The sequence below is a fragment of the Genypterus blacodes genome, unplaced genomic scaffold, assembly GCF_046128005.1.
Source record: "Genypterus blacodes isolate CSIRO-AG114 ecotype Tasmania unplaced genomic scaffold, CSIRO-AGI_Gbla_v1 ptg000024l_1, whole genome shotgun sequence".
Taxonomy (NCBI): domain Eukaryota; kingdom Metazoa; phylum Chordata; class Actinopteri; order Ophidiiformes; family Ophidiidae; genus Genypterus; species Genypterus blacodes.
Window position 1 is genome coordinate 585,001 of NW_027466837.1, and position 13,312 is coordinate 598,312.

The following is a 13,312-nucleotide window of genomic DNA, read 5'->3' on the forward strand; positions in this document are numbered from 1 at the left end:
CTCTCTCCTTGGACCCTCTCTCTCTCTTTCTCTGTGTGTGTCTCTCTCTCTCCCTTCCTCTCTCTCTCCTTGCACAGTGACAGATCCTTCAGGAAATTGTTTCGAGTCTGCCAGACATTTTTGTGTTGTAGCTGTTTATTTGTGCTGGGGGTCCTGAGCCGCTCTCTCTCTCTCTCTCTCTCTCTCTCTCTCTCTCTCTCTCTCTCTCTCTCTCTCTCTCTCTCTCTCTCTCTCTCTCTCTCTCTCTCTCTCTCTCTCTCTCTCTCTCTCTCTCTCTCTCTCCTGTACTGGAGAGGTTAAGCTCCCCCCGACTCGCTGCACCGCGTCTGCGCCAAACTCCTGATCCTCGACCCGGCGTGGCTTTACCGTGTAAGCGATACCGGGGGGATGAGGAGAGAACGGAGGATGTAATCAGTGTGTGTGCCTGCGTGTGTGTGCGTGTTTTGTATATGTGCGTCAGCTGCTGGCTTTGTGTGTATTAGGAGGTAATCAGCAGCGTTTCTCTCTGTGGTCGGCGCTGCTCTCTGATTGGGGTTTTGGCGAATAACAGGGGCGGGGGGGCGAGCGAGAAAGAGAGAGGAGGGGGCCTTTCCTGCTTCTTGTGTTGCAGTCGGGCCTCCGAATCTGAGACGCTTTCACTGTGGTTTAAGACACACACACACACACTTACACTCCACGGTCCACTCTGGTGTGTCCTAATCCTAATGTGTGTGTGTGTGTGTGTGTGTGTGTGTACACTCGTGCGTGCCAGTGTTGATGTGACTCTGGTCCCATGTTGGCTGCCGTCAGCTTTGTTCAGTCGCCTCCATGTTAGCAGGTACAGGAGATTCCCTCAGGGTTCATTCTCTCACACACACACACACACACACACACGTACACACACCGTGGCAGGGACACGTGCACGCCCCCCCCCACCCCTCCCTGTTTGTTCCTTCTTAGCTGGTTGTGTGTTTGGTGCTCAGCAGATGGCTGACATGGAGTCTCCACCATAACAGGAACACTGCCACTCTCTCTCTCTCTCCTGCGTCTCTCGCCCTCTTTTATGCATCTGTTACCGTCTCTCCTCTGTCTCCTTCGTCTCCTCCGTCTCCTCATCTCTTCATATTTCTGTCTCGCGTGCGTCCTTTGTGCTGTAACGTCTCACCCCCCCCCCCTCGCTTCCCCTCCTCTTCCTCCACAATTGATCACCGTGCAAACAATACCTCCCTCCTTGTCTTCCCCAGCACATTGCCTCTCCGCGTTGTTAGCGCTTATTTAATACACTCCGGTGGGTTTCTGTCGCGTCGCCTGTTTACGACAGGAAGCTCCCGAGCCTTTTGGGTAAGAGTTATCGTTTGTTTGTTTGTTTGTTTGTTTGTTTGTGTGTGTGTGTTTGTGTGTTTGGCTGCTTGGAGATGTGTTATTGTGCCGAGGATCACGGGCGGCCCCGCTTGTCATAACTCTCTTCCTGGGGCCGCATTGAAAAGGTCAGTGAAAATGGAGCTTCTCCTATCTGCCCAGGATGAATGGACAAAGCCTACACACACACACACACACACACACACACACAGACACACACACACAGAGACAGGCAGAGAAACCACACACTCACACCAGGATAGGAAATAATCCATCTTTTATGGGCCCATTCTTGCCCCGGCTGAAGTGAACCTGCGGCTTCTTGAAGGAACTCTGGGCTCTTAAAGATTACAAATGAAGCAGCGTGGACTCAGGTGACTTATTAAGGAGGAATCGGAAACACACGCAGTTTGTTTTCATACCACTTACAGCTTATTGAAGACATCAGGAGCGAAACACCATCAGAGCTCACAGCTGATGGCCTCGTTCAGAACAGTTTGGAACATTAGACCAGGGCAGAAACGGGAGAGCTGCTGAGTTTCTAGGGGGAAAATGAAGATGTGAGGCCTTTGCCCTGACATACACACACACACACACACACACACACACACACACACACACACACGCTGCATCCCCTTGCGAGCCCGTTTTCTGCATGCAGCAGCACGATCCGCCAGGTCTCCCAGGAACGCTCGGGCCTCCTCTGCTCGCCGTTCGTTAGCTTGTTTCCGAGGCTTCTTCTTCTCTTGTTTCCGTCCGCAGGGAGACTTTGCTCGCTGATTAGCTCTTTAGTCAGTCTTAATTTTTCGGAGCCTCGTGGCCTTTGACTCGCCGCCGCTATCTTGCCTCCTCTCCTGCATTCCGATCCATCCCAGCGCTCCTCTTTATCAGACGGCGGCGGTGCTGATTTGTGGCCGTGCCGGGCGGTATCTGTGCAGCGCAGACGCCTGTATCACCTATTTAGCACCGCACAAAGGCCAGAGAAGAAGAAGAAGCAGACGGAGAGGATGCAGGACCAGTTTGATCGTCTGTCGCGCTTCACCTCGCATCATTATCAGCACAAATGAACCAAGGCTGAAACTTCACCCAGCTTCCTCCTGAGACACACACACACACACACTGTAGGGTGCACGTGTGTGTGCGTGTGTGTGTGTCGGGTGTCGGACCGTGTGAGTGTTTATTTGCATGGAAAGAGCTTTGTTTTATTATGTGATGATACAAATGCTCAACTCCCTTTTGTCGGTCTACAGACGATCCTTATTCACACACACACACACACACACACACACACACACACACGCACACACACGCAGACACACGCATACATACTTAGGTTAAGAGGAAGGTAAACAGTAACTCAGCGACTCCCACATGGACATTAGTAACCTTTAGCTTTGGCGCTTGTGCGTTCATGTGGACTTCCGTGCGTGCGTGTCCGTGTCTGTGTGTTTGTGCGTGTGTGTGTGAGGATGTGTTGTGTCTCCTCTAACCTTTCGCTCTGGCCAATAGGAAGGTGAAATATCTTTTTTTTCCTCTCTGACCCAGTTTCTCTGCTGCTTATTTCTCTGCACACGCGACATTCAGCTGCCATTAGCCAATTGATGCAGGGTGTGTGTGTCTGTGTGTGTGTGTGTGTGTGTGTGTGTGTGTGTGTGTGTGTGGGGCGGGGGGCCGGGGGGGTCAGCTGCTAGGCTGTGTGTGTGGTTGTTGTGTTTGTAAGTGTAATTCTCACTGTGTGTTTGTTCACCTGTTCTTCTTCTGCATATTTTAAGCTCTGTATGTGTGTGTGTGTTGCTGTGTGTGTGTGTGAGTGTGCGTGTGTGTGGGTGCCTGCCATGTGGCATTTTGTTGTAGGGTAAAGTCGATGGCAGAGGGTCGATATCCTCTGTAAGAGCCTGAGTGCGGTTGAGTGCGTGTGTGTGTGATGTGTGTGTGTGTGTGTGTGTGTTTAGGTTGATTTCCCTCCTCGTGTTTCATCTCCTTGGCGACGCGTGGAAGCTTCACGGTCGTCGCTTTCCCTCATTTTCCCAGTTTGATGTAACAGGAAGCCGGTTGCCGTCAGAAATGCAACACACTGACGTCAGCCTGTCACTCATGCGGTGTAGCCACGCCCACATCCGCCGCCTCACGTCTCCACCAATCACGTCTCTGCATGAAGCCAGGCTCATGGGAATGTGCTGCATGTTTCCATTCACACAGAAGTTTGGTTTTAATCTACAGCTAAACTTTTTCCTTTCATAAAGCTTCATGTTTCAGACAGAAGAATGAAGTTTAATTTAAATTTAATAGTTTTCCACACAGATTTCAATTCAAACCCCAGACTTTAATCAATCAATAAGTAAATTGAATCAAACTTTATATTAGAGCACAAGTCGATAACAAAAAGGAAGAAGAGACTTCAGAGACCAACAAATCAAATAGAATATATAAAATACATCAGCAATAAAATGTTTGGATATAAAAATAAAATAAAAACGACAGGAAATTAAATCAAATCAAGGAAAAGTAAACAAACAAACAGTAAAAAAAATAAGAATAAATGTGTCGGTGAAAGAAAAATATAAATAAATAAAAATATATAGAATTAATCTTCACAGAGCAGAACACAACTGAACACACACAGACCCCCTGGAGGGCCCCAGACCTCATGTTGAGCACCTTTCCCCACATATTCACGCCGAGCACCTCAGAGATGGATTCTGCTTATTTATGGAGCCGAACCCTCTGCTCAGCAGGAGGTCTTAGGCTCTGTCCTGAGCGGTGTCGTCGCTGTCAGGAGTGTGTGTGTGTGAGTGTGTGTGTGTGTGTGTTTGGATGTGTGTGTGTTTGGGTGTCGCTCAGTGAAAAACTCTGTTTCCACTTCTCAAAGTGTTTGCAGTTTGTGTGTGTGTGTGTGTGTGTGTGTGTGTGTGTGTGTGTGTGTGTGTGTGTGTGTGTGTGTGTGTGTGTGTGTGTGTGTGTGTGTGTGTGTGTGTGTGTGTGTGTGTGTGTGTGTGTGTGGAATGGATTGTTTTTGAAGAGGATTGTGAAAGTGGAAACTGCAGACTGTGACAGGCTGCCTCACAAACACCAGACAGTTTGACGCTTTATACTCACACACAGACAAACACACACACACAGACACACACACACACACTTCTCCTGTCACAGTAAATCACAGTGGCGCTCGCCCACCTTTGGAATCTCGCTAAACGACCCAAAGACTAATTCCAATCCTCGCTTATAATGATTCAGGAAACGACGTCACGATATGGAAGCTGAAGAGGCCCGACCTGCTTCACTGACATCAAATGACAACTTTCACACACACACACACACAAACACACACATGTGCGGTATATCGGATGTGTGTGTGTGTCGGGAATAAGGAATCGGGTTCCTGTGTGCGATGAAGCTTCCTTAGATTCCCATCAATGTCGTATGAGGAGATAGATTGGACCCAGAGAAAGGTTACTGTATCATAAGCCTCAGTGTCACGTTGTGTTTTTAGGCTGACGTGTGTGTGTGTGTGTGTGTGTGTGTGTGTCTGGGATGTGATGTGCTCTGAGATGAGTTCCATCTACATCTGTCATGTTGGAGCGCGCTCAGTCTGTTCGTGTTTGAGACAGATGACTTGCTCCGCTCCCTACGGTCCTCCTGTTATTCTGCATCCTTTATCTCCGAGCGATCCGACAGACGCCGCCGAACCGTGCATGTGTGTGTGTGTGTGCGTGTGTGTGTGCGCGTGTGTATGGAATTTCCCGAAAAATGCGTCTAGGTGATTGTGCGTGTTGCTATTGTGTTTGCAGGAAGTTATGGCTCCCTCTCTCTCTCTCCCTCTCTGTATGTGGGTGTGGGTGTGTGTGTGTCTGAGTGAGCGATGAGTAACAAGGTGATGCTTAAGTTTTCTGCAGTGTGTGTGGGAGCAAAAGGGTTCTCAACATGCTGGGTTGAAAAATGGAAGGTGGGCGTACGAGGCGTAGAAACTCTGCCCCGCTTCACCGGAGAGGTGAGGCGGAGACACGCGCAGCTAAATGATGCAGAAGCAATGGATGAACACACACTCGCACTCACACACTCTCACACACACTCACACACTCACACACACACTTTGGGAGCTGCTGACAGGCCCTCTGCAGAGGTTAAAAGCTGTCATAAGTCGTCTTGAAGCACCGCTGCTGCTAGACACGGCAGCCCATAATACCCAACCTCTGGCTTAGGAATCTGCTGGGACTCTCTGGGCTCAGTTGCATGGAACACACACACACCAGCACACACACACACACAGCAGCACACACACACACACACAGCATCACACACTCACGGAGAGAGAAAGTTCCATGTTCTGTAAACTCAAACACCCGTATTTATAACATTTGTTCTGGAACAGTCACACATGCAGAAATACGAATTTACACTCATGTGGACACATACACTCTGAAACAACACACACACACACATACACACACTAACACACACTTTGCATAATCGCACACACGGCAAACACACACAAAAGAGAGACTCAAGGGTAACAGACTAAAAGAAAAAGTGAGTGAGAGAGAGAAGCGAGCTGGCAGACACACACACACACACCCACACACACACACACACACACACACACACCCGCATGCTTCCTTTGCTTCACAGAGAGATCACCGCCCACCACTTCTCCTTTCCAAACCCAGCTCTCCTCCTCCTCTTCCTCTCAGCTCCTCACTTCATCACCTCCTTCCATATTCCCTCTCTGACATATGCAGGCACGCACAGCCCCCCCATCACACTCCACCCTCAACACACACACACACACACACACACACACACACACACACACACACATATACACACAAACACACTTCAGACAGATCAAGTCTCACTCCTCCCCGCACACACACACACACATACACTCTCGTCTTCAAAAAAAGGAATCTCCCACTTCCTCTCTGCCCCTCCTCACCCTGCACCCCTCTCTTTCCGCCCCCCTCACCTTACTTCCCCCCTCCCTCCCTCGTCTCCCCCCTCCTCCCCCCCTTGATATCCCATAGTGCTCTCTGCTGGGAGGATTTCGAGGCACCCTGTAATTTTGGTGCCAGAGGAGCTCTTAAGTCCTCCCTGATCTTCTGGGCTACACACAGGCAGCCCATGCGAGTGTGTGTATGAACATCTATATATGTGTGTGTGTGTGTGTGTGTGTGTTCTCCTTGTGGGCCTGCAGCTCTTACATGTCTATAATGTCTATGTTTTTCTCTAACATTTCCAGCGTGGTTGTTTTTGCATGGTGTGTGTGTGTGTGTGCGTGTGTGTGCGCGTGTGTGTAATCTGGACACAGGAGAGCAGCTCCCCCTCTGGCTGCACGCTGACGCGGTGAGTTGAGCAACAAGTTGTGCTCACCGGGCCGCTAACGACCTTAAGCCCTGACATTAATGCTGCCGCCTGCCTGAGTGCTTTGGCACATGCGGGCACGGCGGCGCCCCCTGGGGACAGACCGCACGCCGCCATGTTAGAGGGCGGGGGGGCGGCTCCTACAGGTGCCTGTTTTCATTTAGCGGCTCTGTTTTGAAAGCTTTGCGGCTCTTTAATGTGCAGGAACATCAATCCGCCCTTTAAACTCTCTCGCTGCAGCACCATCGTGCACACAAAGTGAAAACAGCAGCAGTATGTTTGCATATTAACTTTAACGAGGCGATACGTGAGCGGAATGAAAACAGGAAGACACAGTGGCGCTGTGCTTTATGTGCGTGTGTGTGTGTGTGTGTGTGTTTAAAGTGTGTCGATTCAAACGTGTGATGTGATGATGTCATCGAGTTACAGAAGCAAAAGGTTTTAATCAGAATCAAAGCTCTCGTGGCTCCAGACGCTGCAGTTTGGCTCACTGGATGCATTTCAACAGGCGTTTCATCATTCTGACAATGATCAATGCGTCCTCGCCTCCATATTACGTTACAACCATGAAGGCAACACAACAAAAGCATACAATAACAAAAGCATACAATAACAAAAGCATACAATAACAAAAGCATACAATAACAAAAGCATACAATAACAAAAGCATACAGTAACGCCTTCTAAGAGACCATGTTGGGTTTTTATAAGAGCTGCATTTCTTAAGCAAAGACTCAACAACGCCTTCACTCAACCGGCAATCCACCGGTTTGGAGCGTCGGTGTGATGAAGCTGACGAGGTTTCATATCGAGCGTCGTGTTCCATCACAGGAGGAAGAAGAAGCGCCGGGGCCGCAGACGGAGCTAATTCACCCGAGATGATGGGAAAAGTCTGAATGAGTCAAACCAGCGAAGGAGGAGGGAGAGGGAGAGAGAGAGAGGGAGAGAGATGGGGCGGGCGAGAGGTTGGAGGTTGATTACTGATTTCCATTTCTATTTCTAGGACAAAGAAACGAAGGTCTGACGGGCTGAGACATCTATTTAGATCCATTTCATTCTGCAGTAATCAGGCTTTAGCTGCGGCCTCATACTCCGGATTACAGGAGGTTCAAAGTGCAAACATCTAGATCCTCTGTATTATTCCAGTCTGCCAAACTCCCTCTGTGTGTTTGTGTGGGTGTGTGCGAGCGTCTGTGGTGTGTGTGGTGTGTGTGGTGTGTGTGTGTGCATGCCAGGCCTCTATCTCTGGAATCAGGCCCATAAACCTAATCTAACCCTCTCTCTGCTCATTCAGGAGTGAAATATTTTGTGCAAATAGGCTCCTTCCTCCTCTGCACTCCGACTCTATTTCCCTAATGTAAACAAAGAGCCAGATAGGGATATCAGAGGTGTGAGAAATGCCCATTTCCGTGGTGACGCTCTGTTTGACACACACACACACACACACACACACACATACACACACACACACCCACACAGCTGAGCTCCCCTCTAAATGGATGAAGCAGCAGTCTGACTGATCGGATCGTAGCTCGGCCTGTTTATGTATTTAGTGTTTTTTTAATGTCGCCATTATTACTGCTGGTTGCCGCGACTACCCCCGCGCCTGTTCTACTCGTCTAAGTGGCAGTCTGAATGCTGTGCAGGGGTGTGTGTGTGTGTGTGTGTGTGTGTGTGTGTGTGTGTGTGTGAGAGAGCTAGCCAATGAATGTCACCTCTCATCCACTTTCTCATTAAACAACCTGCTCTCTGTCTGTCACATGGGCTGGATCCATCCCCTCATTCGGTGCTTTGGGCAGACACACACATGCACGGGCTCACACACACACACACACACACACACACACACACACGCTCAGTCAGTCCATGGTGCTGTATGAAAGCGAGCCCCCTGGGCTGGACAGGAATAATAAGCAGCAGATGATTCATGATGGAGATGGAGAATGTATTCAGCAGGACCACCTGAGTGACCTCATTTAGCAGACCTGAGAATAAATATAGACCACCGCATCGCGCTCCGTGCTCGGTCTTGGCCAGTCAGCACCGCGTCGCTCACACGTCTCCCTCTCTCTCCCCTCTCTCTCTCCCCTCTGCACCTCGGGGAGACGTCCTTCCACTTTCCAACCCCAAAAGACTCAAACGTCCTTGCGAATGGGTGTGAATTTTTTTTTGTCCGTATGCATGCGACCACATATGTGCGCCGAGCGAGCGAGTGAGTGTGTGAGTGTGTGTGTGAGTGTGTTTAGCATTGGAACAGGAGCCTGGGTCGCAGGCCAGCTCTTCCCCTGTACGGCTTCTCTTGTCCGATACATTTGTGCTGTAGATATTTCCCAACATCAACATTTGGCACCTGGTTTCTCTTATGACTTCAGCAGCTGTAGATCTTTTGTTCTCCCAGCAGTCACTCTGCAGCCAATGATCCACACCCAAAACCAGCCTTAAATCACACAAAACGCTGCTCCGAGCCAAACGCTTTATTTAAAAAAGCAACATTCCTTCATGCAATGACCAATTCTCTCAGAATGCCGGGCCGCTAATGTGGAGCCGTAGCTTGTTCCACTAAATCATTAGCGGTGGCCTGGGCGTCCTTTGTTCTCCGTCCTGTCGTGACTTTATCCCCCCCCGTGTTTTGATCTCCCTGGAGACGCACAGGAAGACCCAATTCCCTCCTCTTCCTCTTTCCAAAACATGACATGACCGTCGGCCTTTTAATATCTGGAAATCCAGATTTGGATTAACGTCAGCGCGCGGGGATGAAAACGGGAGCGAGGGGCGGAGGAGAGGGAGAGGGAGGGGGAGAGGGAGGGGGAGAGGGGGGCGAGGGGACGGGGAGGGAGGGAGGGAGGAAGAGGAGATGGAGTGATTGAGAGGATTTCAGATTAGACGTGCAGCCTGCCTGCTTGTTTTTCATTTGTTTGACGTCTGCTATTCTCTCCCTCTCTGCGTCTCCTCTCCTTCTTCTCCTTCTTCTTCATCTTTCTTTGTTGGCGCTGTCTGATCTCACCGCCACGTCATGGACACAGAAACAATGGAGCCGAAGCGTCATTGTTTCCAATCCAGCGTTTAGATTACAGACAGCTGATATCTGCATGTATGATTGTGGCCCAAAACAGATCTGAGGAAGTCTGCTTCCATCTTTTATGATGATGATGTGTGTGTGTGTGTGTGTGTGTGTGTGAGTGAGTGATGTGAGCCTGCGTGTGAGCACAGAACCTGAATTAGGTCACTTTACACACCAGGCAGCAACTCAGTGACACCACAGCTCTGAGAACCCTCTGCCTGTATCCATCCTCCCTGTGTTTAAAGGCAGGAAGCAGTCATTAAGTCGCACACATGCAGAGTTTCTGCCGTTCATGGGCGACTGAATCGATTTACACTCCATCCAAATCTGTCACTCTGAGTTTGCTTCCTCCCATTTGTGCCCATTTCAGTCGCATGAAGACGTGCGAATAATTTATGTCTGTAATCGAAGTGTAATCGCAGTTTGGAAGTGTGCGTCGCCCGTGACAGTGTACACATCCATTTTAATGCCGTCAACAGTTGTCGCGGCGGTTGATTTACGTCTTGAATAGCACTTTAAGATGCGGTTTCTCCAGGAGCAACACGTGAGGAAATGTGGTTACCATTGGACACGGAGGAATCGGAATGTGAACGTCCAGCGGAGCAGTAATCCTCTGAATTATAGGAGGACTTTAACGGCCTGAGCACAAACGGCCGTATAAAGCGATCATCTCTTTATGAATGGTTGCTTACCTAAACAGGAGCGGGTAAAGAGCCCGACTCATCACGGTGCCGCATCAACATCGTGGCAGCTTGTTTCGGTGGCGAGCGAGGAGCCGTCCCTCAAATAAAGATGACAGAAGGAAGTTAGCGCTAAGGGAGATTTGCTTTTCCCCCGAGTGGAGATAAACTCCGCGGCGTGACTCTCGCTCATCGCCGCGTCTTTGAGGCCCAGATCGCGTTTCTGCGCAAACTCGCCCCCTGTAAAAACTCACAAATTGAAAGAAGAGCAGACGTGGGCTGAGGTTTTGGGGGTGATGGCGGCGTCTCAGTATGTCAGAGTGGAAACAGGCAGAGAGAAACGTCACCGCCTTCGTCCGCTCAACATGACTCAGGCGTCTCGGCGAGGCCCGGCTGCTCCTCCTGCGTCTGTGTGTCCTGCTCGCTCAGGCGTGCGGAGGGGGGAAACTGCCTGAGAGCTCCTGATGTGATGTTATCGCAGTAATTATCGCAAATATTCTCACAAATTATCACGTGGCCGGGCCGGGCCGGGCCGGGCCGGGCTAGAATAATGTTGTGGTTGTCCTCCTAATTTAGGGCCTAAGTGCTGTATAATCTGATAATGTAACACAATATTATTGCAATTTATTATTTGGGGTTTGTTTCGGGTTTCGCCGGGGTTCAAAAGCTGAGCTAACGTCCCGCGAGGCCGCAGCAGCAGCACGTCCACATTAATAACGCTCAGGAATGACGAGCCGTGAATCAGCCTCGCAGCGGGAGGCTCAGGCGCTCCCGTCATTAGGCGCAACGTCGGCTTCCAGCTCGGGGAATGTATGTGGAGACGTTTACACGCGACAGTCAGCGTGCTTACACGCGTGTTAAACCCGTGAAGGCGTCACGACGGCCTCTCCCCGACGCCGCCGTCGCCATACGAAGCCGACCAATGAGGCAGTAAATCGATCCGTATCCTCAAACGTCCTGTAAACACGCAGGCGTAGTGTGTGTTACGTTCACTCGCTGCTGTTCTAGCCTTAATCCCACTCCAGATAAATACTGTAAATAAGTCTTAGTATGTAGGAAGAGCTTTTAAACACAATGTGTATTTATGTTTTCCTTATCCTGACTCAGTAAATCACATAAACCCGGACACAAACACACTCTCACGTCTCCCCTGGAAGGTTTTAATGGCCGATCACCGCAGGAAGCTTTGGCAGCTGTTGGTTTGAATCCGTCAGACTGGGTTTGTGCTCTGAGTCTCTGTGTTGTTGCTTCATCACGGAGCAGACATCCTCATCATCGGCGGGCGTGGAAGCGTCGTGACTCAGTGTTTGCTCAGACTGACATTAAAGGAAAGAATGCGATTAAGCCGAATAAAATGTTACGGAATGAGGAGGATGAAGAGGATTCCGCCGTCGCCTGTGGTCACATGGCGGTTATGTCATCACAGCGTCTGAACACCTGAGTCAAACTGATCTCATCCGTGTGGCGGTGTGTGTGTGGGAGAAAGAATCCCTTTATGCTTTAATGGAAGGGGAATCAAAGTTTTAGAGTGCAGGCAAATGTGGCAAGCGTTACAAGTTGATGGAAAAAGTGTGTGTTACATGGACACACACTCACACAGACACACACACACACACACCTCTGTCTAAGTGAGTCTGCCTCTCTTTGTGTCATCATTAGATAAGCACCCTCTCCAAGCCTATCTCGCCGTAATGAGGGTGCCATCTGAAGCAATCACCCAGGGAGATGGTCATTGAGTTAAGGAGGGAAGGGGAGGAGGAGGAGGGGGAGGGGGAGGAGGAGAGGGGAGGGGAGGGGCGGAGATGGTAGATGATAAAAAATAAAAAGACAAAGTGAGCGAGTGAGCGAGCGAGTGAGCAAGATGGATAATGGAAGGAAGAGAAACAAAAGTGTGTGAGGAAGAGGAAGGGAGTGAAGTTGAAACAGCAGACTAAGCGGAGATGGAGAACATTTGGGGAATTCCAAAATTAGAGCTGCTGCCACAGTGCTCACACACACGCGTACACACACGCACACACGCACACACGCACTCACACACACACACGCACGCACACACTGCCTTGTGCCTGGCCGCTCAGCGTTAAGGTCAGAGTCACACTCTGTCTCCTTAGGTCATTATCATGGACCCCAAAATAGATGGCCAATTGTGTCACAGCGTCCGAAGCCAAAGTGACATTGAACAAACAACCTCCCGACCCCCCCAAAGCCCCGCCCCCCACAAGCCCCACAGGCCACGCCTCCAGCTCCTCACTCAAGTCGCTCATGGAAGAAAAATACGACCAAACAAATGTAGATGAAAAACAAACACGCACACGCTTAATATGTAACTGGAACACACACACACACACACACACACACACACACACACACATTCAGGGAGGCATTTAGCTCTCAGCACTAGCAGCAAGTAATGACACATGTGGCTCACAGGGAGTAAAAGCTGCTCCAGGATTTGGCAGGCAGCTGGAACTCTCCCTGGCATGTCTCACTGCTAAAATATGTACAGACCCAACACACACACACACACACACACACACACACACACACACACACGCACGCACACACACACACACACTCTCTCACACACACACCCACACGCTCACTCACACAGGTCTGTCCGTGTTCCTGGGCTCCGACCCTCCTCTCCTCTCTCCTCTAATGTTGTTCCATTCATTTGACCTGACTTTATTGTGTTAATGAGAGGAGCCGGCGGTTGATTGAGGGTGAGAACGTCTAATCACTGGAACAGCTAATCAGTGCTTGTCGTAAATATTGATTAGTTCTGTGCCTTATGGACGTGCTCATTAACCAGTGTCATCCTCTCTCCTCCTCTCCTCCTCTTCCTCCCCTGCTTTCCTTTTCTTCTCTCACCCCC

The 13,312-nt window shown here is 50.0% G+C and overlaps 1 protein-coding gene across 1 annotated transcript in view; it reads left to right on the forward strand.

The window, feature by feature from the left end:
* The window catches only part of efnb1 (ephrin-B1), a 56,526-nt gene that overhangs the window by 33,915 nt on the left and 9,299 nt on the right, over positions 1-13,312 (forward strand). The gene's annotated exons all lie outside the window — the stretch shown is intronic.